Here is an 8484-nt window from a genome sequence, read left to right on the forward strand (position 1 = left end):
AATTATTGGCAGGGAAAAGATGGTGACAGGGATGCTGGGACGTGCTTCACTGTGCACCGTGGTGGCCGCCCCTTGGTGCTTGGCGGTACCTTATAGGGCATCAAGGGGCAGTTATTGTAGTCTCATCTTACAGCAAAACAAGTAAAAGAAAAAAAATAGTAATAATAATAATAATATAAAAATTTTTTTTTATCATTGTCTTGATGAGCACAAATCTTTCCCTGCCAATACATAAACAGCACATTTTTTCACTAAATTTCACCATTGTAGTACACATTTATACTAGTAATGATGACCTGTAGACTTTCCAGGCATGACAACACTTGAAACACAACCATTTTGTTAGCTACAGCATAGAGCAGCCACCAGACAGCCTTCCCCCACGTCAGCATGTCACACACTGAATCTGTCAGTCTGCTTTCAAGAACACATGAGGGACTAACAGGAGTTGCCATGTACTTAATTTCCTGCAGATTCTTTCACACCAAGGAGTAGCAAGTTGGAAGTCTGTGATTGTAACTATCCTGCTCAATTTCAGCTTCTATTCTAATCTCTACTTAATCTCCATATAGTTCCATTTTGGCCATAAGTCACTGTTTACTTAATCAATCCCTCCTAAGACACTGCACTTTTTTCAGATTATAGAGCTGATAGGTCTCGGTAGGGGGTTGAGTGGTGGCTTGAGAGGGCCTTGGTGGGGGCTGACAGGGTTTGGTAGGGCTTGGCAGGGGTGACAGCAAAGGCTTCTGTTTAAAATCTCACATCTCAAGCCACCTCATTACTTGAGAGGTGACAAAGGGCTTGGCAGAGCTTGACAGGGATTGGTAGAGGTGACAGAGGCAGGCAGGAGTGACAGGGGATGACAAGGAACACCTCAAAATTAATGTACACGCATGTACAGACCGACTGCCCCTCTAAAAATGCTTCAAACTTTCCTTGTTTTGTATAAGCTTGAGCACCTGGTACACTCACGGGCACACAGCACCCCCGGGCCGTCCCCCAACACCTCAGGACTCGGGAAAGGGGGGGTCCCAGGCCGGGATGGAAATAAATAAATAAAAATAAAAGCTGGAACCGGCCTTACCTTTCTTGAGGGCGTCTTCTTTATGTCTGTACATATTTCCACGGTGGCACACGCTACTAGCCGCCCCCTGGACACGCCTCTCGCCACCTCACGCATGTACAGACCGACTGCCCCTCTCTGAAAAGCAACAAATTCAGCCCTATATCAAGTCTGACTCGTGCCTGTTTACATTTCTCTGGGTCTCTGTCAGGGCTCAGGCGTGTAGAATGAAAGAATGATAGAAAACGAAAGATTTTCAGGGGAAACTAGTTATAAGTCTATTATAAAATACCGTGATACAACCACTAATAATGTCTTAATAATGCACTTTTTCCTAACAGTATACTGAGGTCGACAAACTGAAAGGCTTTGGAGTAGTCAACAAAGACTGATTTCACTAATTAATTGCTTGGTATGTCAGTCACTTTGAATCGTCTTTTTGCCTTGTGACTAATTTTTAATGTCTCGGTTAGGTTAGGATAGGTTAGGTTAGGTTAGGTTAGGTTAGGTTAGGTTAGGTTAGGTCAGGTCAGGTCAGGTTAGGTTAGGTTAGGTTAGGTTAGGTTAGGTTAGGTCAGGTCAGGTCAGGTTAGGTTAGGTTAGGTTAGGTTAGGTTAGGTAAGGTTAGGTTAGGTTAGGTTAGGTTAAAAAAAAAAGAGATTTTTTTTCAGGTGAGGGCCAGTTAGGTTGTTTTTGTGGTACAGATTTAAGGTACAGTGACACATGGTACAGTGGCTTATGGTGAAGGTAGACAAGGCCTTCCTGCACCATTAGCACCATAGAGTACAGTGCTGTGGTACTGTAGCACTGAAATATTAAGCAAACACAAAAAAAAAAAGATATTTTTTTTCAGGTGAGGGCCAGTTAGGTTGTTTTTGTGGTACAGTTTTAAGGTACAGTGACGCATGGTACAGTCGCTTATGGTGAAGGTAGACAAGGCCTTCCTGCACCATTAGCATCATAGGGTACAGTGATGTGGTATTGTAGCACTGAAATATTAAGAACACGAAAAAAAAACGATATATTTTTTTTTAAGTGAGGGCCAGTTAGGTTAAGTTTTTGGGGTACAGTTTAAATGTACAGTGACGCATGGTATAATGGCTTATGGTGCAGGTAGACAAGGCCTTCCTGCACCATTAGCACCACACAGAGAGAGAGAGAGAGAGAGAGAGAGAGAGAGAGAGAGAGAGAGAGAGAGAGAGAGAGAGAGAGAGAGAGAGAGAGAGAGACTTAACCAAACCTAACTAACTGAATTAATATAAACCTAACCTGATGGAAAGAAATAAAGAAAAAATAAAAGCTGCAACCGGCCTTACCTTTCTTGAGAAGCGTCTTTTTTATGTTTTTACATATTTCCCTGGTGGCAGACGCTACTAGCCGCCCCCTGGCGACACCCCTCGCCACCTCACACATGTACAGACCGACTGCCGCTTTAAAAAGCAACAAATTCACTCCTATATCAAGTCTGACTGGTGCGTTTGTTTACATTTCTCTGGGTCTCGGTCTGGACTCAGGCCTGCAGGATGGGAGAATGTTAGAAAACGAGAGATTTTCAGGCAAAACTAATATAAGTTAATGTTGTGATACAAAACTACAACCACTAATAATAATATACCTCATGTTTTAATAATGCCAAGACAATACAAGATAAACATTAATGACTTACAATGAAAAACAAGATGGAGATAGACAAATTAGGAAAGAAATAGGTTTCTATAGAGTATTACTGTGTGTGTGTGTGTGTGTGTGTGTGTGTGTGTGTGTCACTAATTTCTATCTCTTTCTCTCTCTCCTGAGAACTATTTCATATTGCTGTACATCAACATGAAATATCACCACACAAGCCTCTCTCTCTTTCTCTGCACCTCACAACACAACACAACACTTTATCACACTAATCAGTAAACAATACCAAAAGCTCCCCTTCTGCAGGCCTGACTCCTCCCTTTCATTCAGACCCTTTCTTTCCCTCTCTCTCAGCTTGCCCGCCTTCGTATCTGCGTCTATATTTACTCTTGATTCAAGTATACAACTCTACACCATACTGACCTATAGGTACAGTGCAAATAGCTTTTCTTCCTCCCTGTTTTTCCTGTCTCTCTGCCTGTCTGCCTCTTTCTCCCTCTCTACTGACTCATGGCTCAAAGATACAAGTCTAATTAAGCTTTGAACCTCTCTGTCTCTACAATATCATAAAACCTCAACACTCCAAACCAAACCAACCCTGCCAACACCTACCTGTCTCTCTGCCTCAGTCAGTCAGTCAGTCAGTCAGTCAGTCAGTCAGTCAGTCAGTCAGCCATTCAACCAGCCAGCTAGCCATTCAACCAACCAGCCAATCAATCAGTCACTCAGCTAGTCAGTCAGTCAGTCAGTCAGTCAGTCAGTCAGTCAGTCAGTCAGTCAGTCAGCCAGTCAGTCAGCCATTCAACCAGCCAGCTAGCCATTCAACCAACTAGCCAATCAATCAGTCACTCAGCTAGTCAGTCAGTCAGTCAGTCAGTCAGTCAGTCAGTCAGTCAGTCAGTCAGTCAGTCAGTCAGCCATTCAACCAGCCAGCTAGCCATTCAACCAACCAGCCAATCAATCAGTCACTCAGCTAGTCAGTTAGTCAGTCAGTCAGTCAGTCAGTCAGTCAGTCAGTCAGTCAGCCATTCAACCAGCCAGCTAGCCATTCAACCAACCAGCCAATCAATCAGTCACTCAGTTAGTCAGTCAGTCAGTCAGTCAGTCAGTCAGTCAGTCAGTCAGTCAGTCAGTCAGTTAGCCATTCAACCAGCCAGCTAGCCATTCAACCAACCAGCCAATAAATCAGTCACTCAGCTAGTCAGTCAGTCAGTCAGTCAGTCAGTCAGTCAGTCAGTCAGTCAGTCAGTCAGTCAGCCATTCAACCAGCCAGCTAGGCATTCAACCAACCAGCCAATCAATCAGTCACTCAGCTAGTCAGTCAGTCAGTCAGTCAGTCAGTCAGTCAGTCAGTCAGTCAGTCAGTCAGCCAGTCAGTCAGCCATTCAACCAGCCAGCTAGCCATTCAACCAACCAGCCAATCAATCAGTCACTCAGTCAGTCAGTCAGTCAGTCAGTCAGTCAGTCAGTCAGTCAGTCAGTCAGTCAGTCAGCCATTCAACCAGCCAGCTAGCCATTCAACCAACCAGCCAATCAATCAGTCACTCAGCTAGTCAGTTAGTCAGTCAGTCAGTCAGTCAGTCAGTCAGTCAGTCAGTCAGTCAGTCAGTCAGCCATTCAACCAGCCAGCTAGCCATTCAACCAACCAGCCAATCAATCAGTCACTCAGTTAGTCAGTCAGTCAGTCAGTCAGTCAGTCAGTCAGTCAGTCAGTCAGTCAGTTAGCCATTCAACCAGCCAGCTAGCCATTCAACCAACCAGCCAATCAATCAGTCACTCAGCTAGTCAGTCAGTCAGTCAGTCAGTCAGTCAGTCAGTCAGTCAGTCAGTCAGTCAGTCAGTCAGTCAGCCATTCAACCAGCCAGCTAGGCATTCAACCAACCAGCCAATCAATCAGTCACTCAGCTAGTCAGTCAGTCAGTCAGTCAGTCAGTCAGTCAGTCAGTCAGTCAGCCAGTCAGTCAGCCATTCAACCAGCCAGCTAGCCATTCAACCAACTAGCCAATCAATCAGTCACTCAGCTAGTCAGTCAGTCAGTCAGTCACTCAGTCAGTCAGTCAGTCAGTCAGTCAGTCAGTCAGTCAGCCATTCAACCAACCAGCCAATCAATCAGTCACTCAGCTAGTCAGTTAGTCAGTCAGTCAGTCAGTAAGTCAGTCAGTCAGTCAGTCAGTCAGCCATTCAACCAGCCAGTTAGCCATTCAACCAACCAGCCAATCAATCAGTCACTCAGTTAGTCAGTCAGTCAGTCAGTCAGTCAGTCAGTCAGTCAGTCAGTCAGTTAGCCATTCAACCAGCCAGCTAGCCATTCGACAAACCAGCCAATCAATCAGTCACTCAGCTAGTCAGTCAGTCATTTAGTCAGTCAGTCAGTCAGTCAGTCAGTCAGTCAGTCAGTCAGTCAGTCAGTCAGTCAGTCAGCCATTCAACCAGCCAGCTAGGCATTCAACCAACCAGCCAATCAATCAGTCACTCAGCTAGTCAGTCAGTCAGTCAGTCAGTCAGTCAGTCAGTCAGCCATTCAACCAACCAGCTAGCCACCCAACTAGCTAACCAGCCAGTCAATCAGTCACTCAGCCAGCCAGTCAGTCAGTCAGTCAGTTAGTAAGCCAGCCCGCAAGCCAGCCAGCCAGCCAGTCAGTCAGTCAGTCAGTCAGTCACTCAGCCAGCGAGTCAGCCGGCCAGCCAGTCAGTTAGTTCTGTGGGCCTGTGTATGGTTCTGGTGGGCGTCTGTTTGGTTTGTGTTAGGTTCAGCTAGCCCTCTGTTTGGTCTGTGTTTGGTCTCTGGGCCATAGATGCAGCAAGACCGGTTCAAAATTCCAAGCACTGACGCACTGCACAGAATACCACCTCATGCCTGCTTGGTGTGAAAGAGTCTGCTGGGACAAATGACCTACACAGCAACTTGTATCAGTCCCCCAGATGTGTTCCTGGAAGCTCAGTGTTATGGATGCAGTGTGACATGCTGACTTAGGGAAGGCTGTCTGTCGTGGCTGCACCTTGCTGTGGCTAAGAAAAGGCTGTGTTTGTTTGAAGTGCTGTACTGGTCATGCTGGGAAGTGTACAGGCCACCATTAGTAGTAGAAATGTTGCACTAGAATGAAATTAGTTGGGAAATGTAATGCATAATTATTGGCAGGGAAAAGATGGTGACAGGGATGCTGGGACGTGCTTCACTGTACACCGTGGTGGCCGCCCCTTGGTGCTTGGCGGTACCTTATAGGGCATCAAGGGGCAGTTATTGTAGTCTCATCTTACAGCAAAACAAGTAAAAGAAAAAAAATAGTAATAAAAATAATAATAAAAAAAAATTTTTATCATTGTCTTGATGAGCACAAATCTTTCCCTGCCAATACATAAACAGCACATTTTTTCACTAAATTTCACCATTGTAGTACACATTTATACTAGTAATGATGACCTGTAGACTTTCCAGGCATGACAACACTTGAAACACAACCATTTTGTTAGCTACAGCATAGAGCAGCCACCAGACAGCCTTCCCCCACGTCAGCATGTCACACACTGAATCTGTCAGTCTGCTTTCAAGAACACATGAGGGACTAACAGGAGTTGCCATGTACTTAATTTCCTGCAGATTCTTTCACACCAAGGAGTAGCAAGTTGGAAGTCTGTGATTGTAACTATCCTGCTCAATTTCAGCTTCTATTCTAATCTCTACTTAATCTCCATATAGTTCCATTTTGGCCATAAGTCACTGTTTACTTAATCAATCCCTCCTAAGACACTGCACTTTTTTCAGATTATAGAGCTGATAGGTCTCGGTAGGGGGTTGACAGGCCTTGTTGGGGCTTGAGAGGGCCTTGGTGGGGGCTGACAGGGTTTGGTAGGGCTTGGCAGGGGTGACAGCAAAGGCTTCTGTTTAAAATCTCACATCTCAAGCCACCTCATTACTTGAGAGGTGACAAAGGGCTTGGCAGAGCTTGACAGGGATTGGTAGAGGTGACAGAGGCAGGCAGGAGTGACAGGGGATGACAAGGAACACCTCAAAATTAATGTACACGCATGTACAGACCAACTGCCCCTCTAAAAATGCTTCAAACTTTCCTTGTTTTGTATAAGCTTGAGCACCTGGTACACTCACGGGCACACAGCACCCCCGGGCCGTCCCCCAACACCTCAGGACTCGGGAAAGGGGGGGTCCCAGGCCGTGATGGAAATAAATAAATAAAAATAAAAGCTGGAACCGGCCTTACCTTTCTTGAGGGCGTCTTCTTTATGTCTGTACATATTTCCACGGTGGCACACGCTACTAGCCGCCCCCTGGACACGCCTCTCGCCACCTCACGCATGTACAGACCGACTGCCCCTCTCTGAAAAGCAACAAATTCAGCCCTATATCAAGTCTGACTCGTGCCTGTTTACATTTCTCTGGGTCTCTGTCAGGGCTCAGGCGTGTAGAATGAAAGAATGATAGAAAACGAAAGATTTTCAGGGGAAACTAGTTATAAGTCTATTATAAAATACCGTGATACAACCACTAATAATGTCTTAATAATGCACTTTTTCCTAACAGTATACTGAGGTCGACAAACTGAAAGGCTTTGGAGTAGTCAACAAAGACTGATTTCACTAATTAATTGCTTGGTATGTCAGTCACTTTGAATCGTCTTTTTGCCTTGTGACTAATTTTTAATGTCTCGGTTAGGTTAGGATAGGTTAGGTTAGGTTAGGTTAGGTTAGGTTAGGTTAGGTTAGGTCAGGTCAGGTTAGGTTAGGTTAGGTTAGGTTAGGTTAGGTTAGGTTAGGTCAGGTCAGGTCAGGTTAGGTTAATTTAGGTTAGGTTAGGTTAGGTAAGGTTAGGTTAGGTTAGGTTAGGTTAAAAAAAAAAGATTTTTTTTCAGGTGAGGGCCAGTTAGGTTGTTTTTGTGGTACAGATTTAAGGTACAGTGACACATGGTACAGTGGCTTATGGTGAAGGTAGACAAGGCCTTCCTGCACCATTAGCACCATAGAGTACAGTGCTGTGGTACTGTAGCACTGAAATATTAAGCAAACACAAAAAAAAAAAGATATTTTTTTTCAGGTGAGGGCCAGTTAGGTTGTTTTTGTGGTACAGTTTTAAGGTACAGTGACGCATGGTACAGTCGCTTATGGTGAAGGTAGACAAGGCCTTCCTGCACCATTAGCATCATAGGGTACAGTGATGTGGTATTGTAGCACTGAAATATTAAGAACACGAAAAAAAAACGATATATTTTTTTTTAAGTGAGGGCCAGTTAGGTTAAGTTTTTGGGGTACAGTTTAAATGTACAGTGACGCATGGTATAATGGCTTATGGTGCAGGTAGACAAGGCCTTCCTGCACCATTAGCACCACACAGAGAGAGAGAGAGAGAGAGAGAGAGAGAGAGAGAGAGAGAGAGAGAGAGAGAGAGAGAGAGAGAGACTTAACCAAACCTAACTAACTGAATTAATATAAACCTAACCTGATGGAAAGAAATAAAGAAAAAATAAAAGCTGCAACCGGCCTTACCTTTCTTGAGAAGCGTCTTTTTTATGTTTTTACATATTTCCCTGGTGGCAGACGCTACTAGCCGCCCCCTGGCGACACCCCTCGCCACCTCACACATGTACAGACCGACTGCCGCTTTAAAAAGCAACAAATTCACTCCTATATCAAGTCTGACTGGTGCGTTTGTTTACATTTCTCTGGGTCTCGGTCTGGACTCAGGCCTGCAGGATGGGAGAATGTTAGAAAACGAGCGATTTTCAGGCAAAACTAATATAAGTTAATGTTGTGATACAAAACTACAACCACTAATAATAATATAC

At 44.7% G+C, this 8484-nt stretch overlaps 1 long non-coding RNA gene across 1 annotated transcript in view; it reads right to left on the bottom strand.

The window, feature by feature from the left end:
* Positions 1 to 7025, bottom strand: part of LOC135106186 (uncharacterized) — a 10654-nt gene extending 3629 nt beyond the window's left edge. Inside the window, exons 1-3 of the long non-coding RNA XR_010271157.1 lie at positions 6907 to 7025; positions 2380 to 2579; positions 1085 to 1201 (exon numbers count right to left, since the gene is read on the bottom strand). This is a non-coding gene — a long non-coding RNA (uncharacterized LOC135106186). The remainder of the gene's footprint in view (positions 1 to 1084; positions 1202 to 2379; positions 2580 to 6906) is intronic.
* Between the last annotated feature and the right edge of the window lie 1459 nt (positions 7026 to 8484).

This window comes from Scylla paramamosain, chromosome 13, assembly GCF_035594125.1.
Source record: "Scylla paramamosain isolate STU-SP2022 chromosome 13, ASM3559412v1, whole genome shotgun sequence".
Classification (NCBI taxonomy): Eukaryota; Metazoa; Arthropoda; class Malacostraca; order Decapoda; family Portunidae; genus Scylla; species Scylla paramamosain.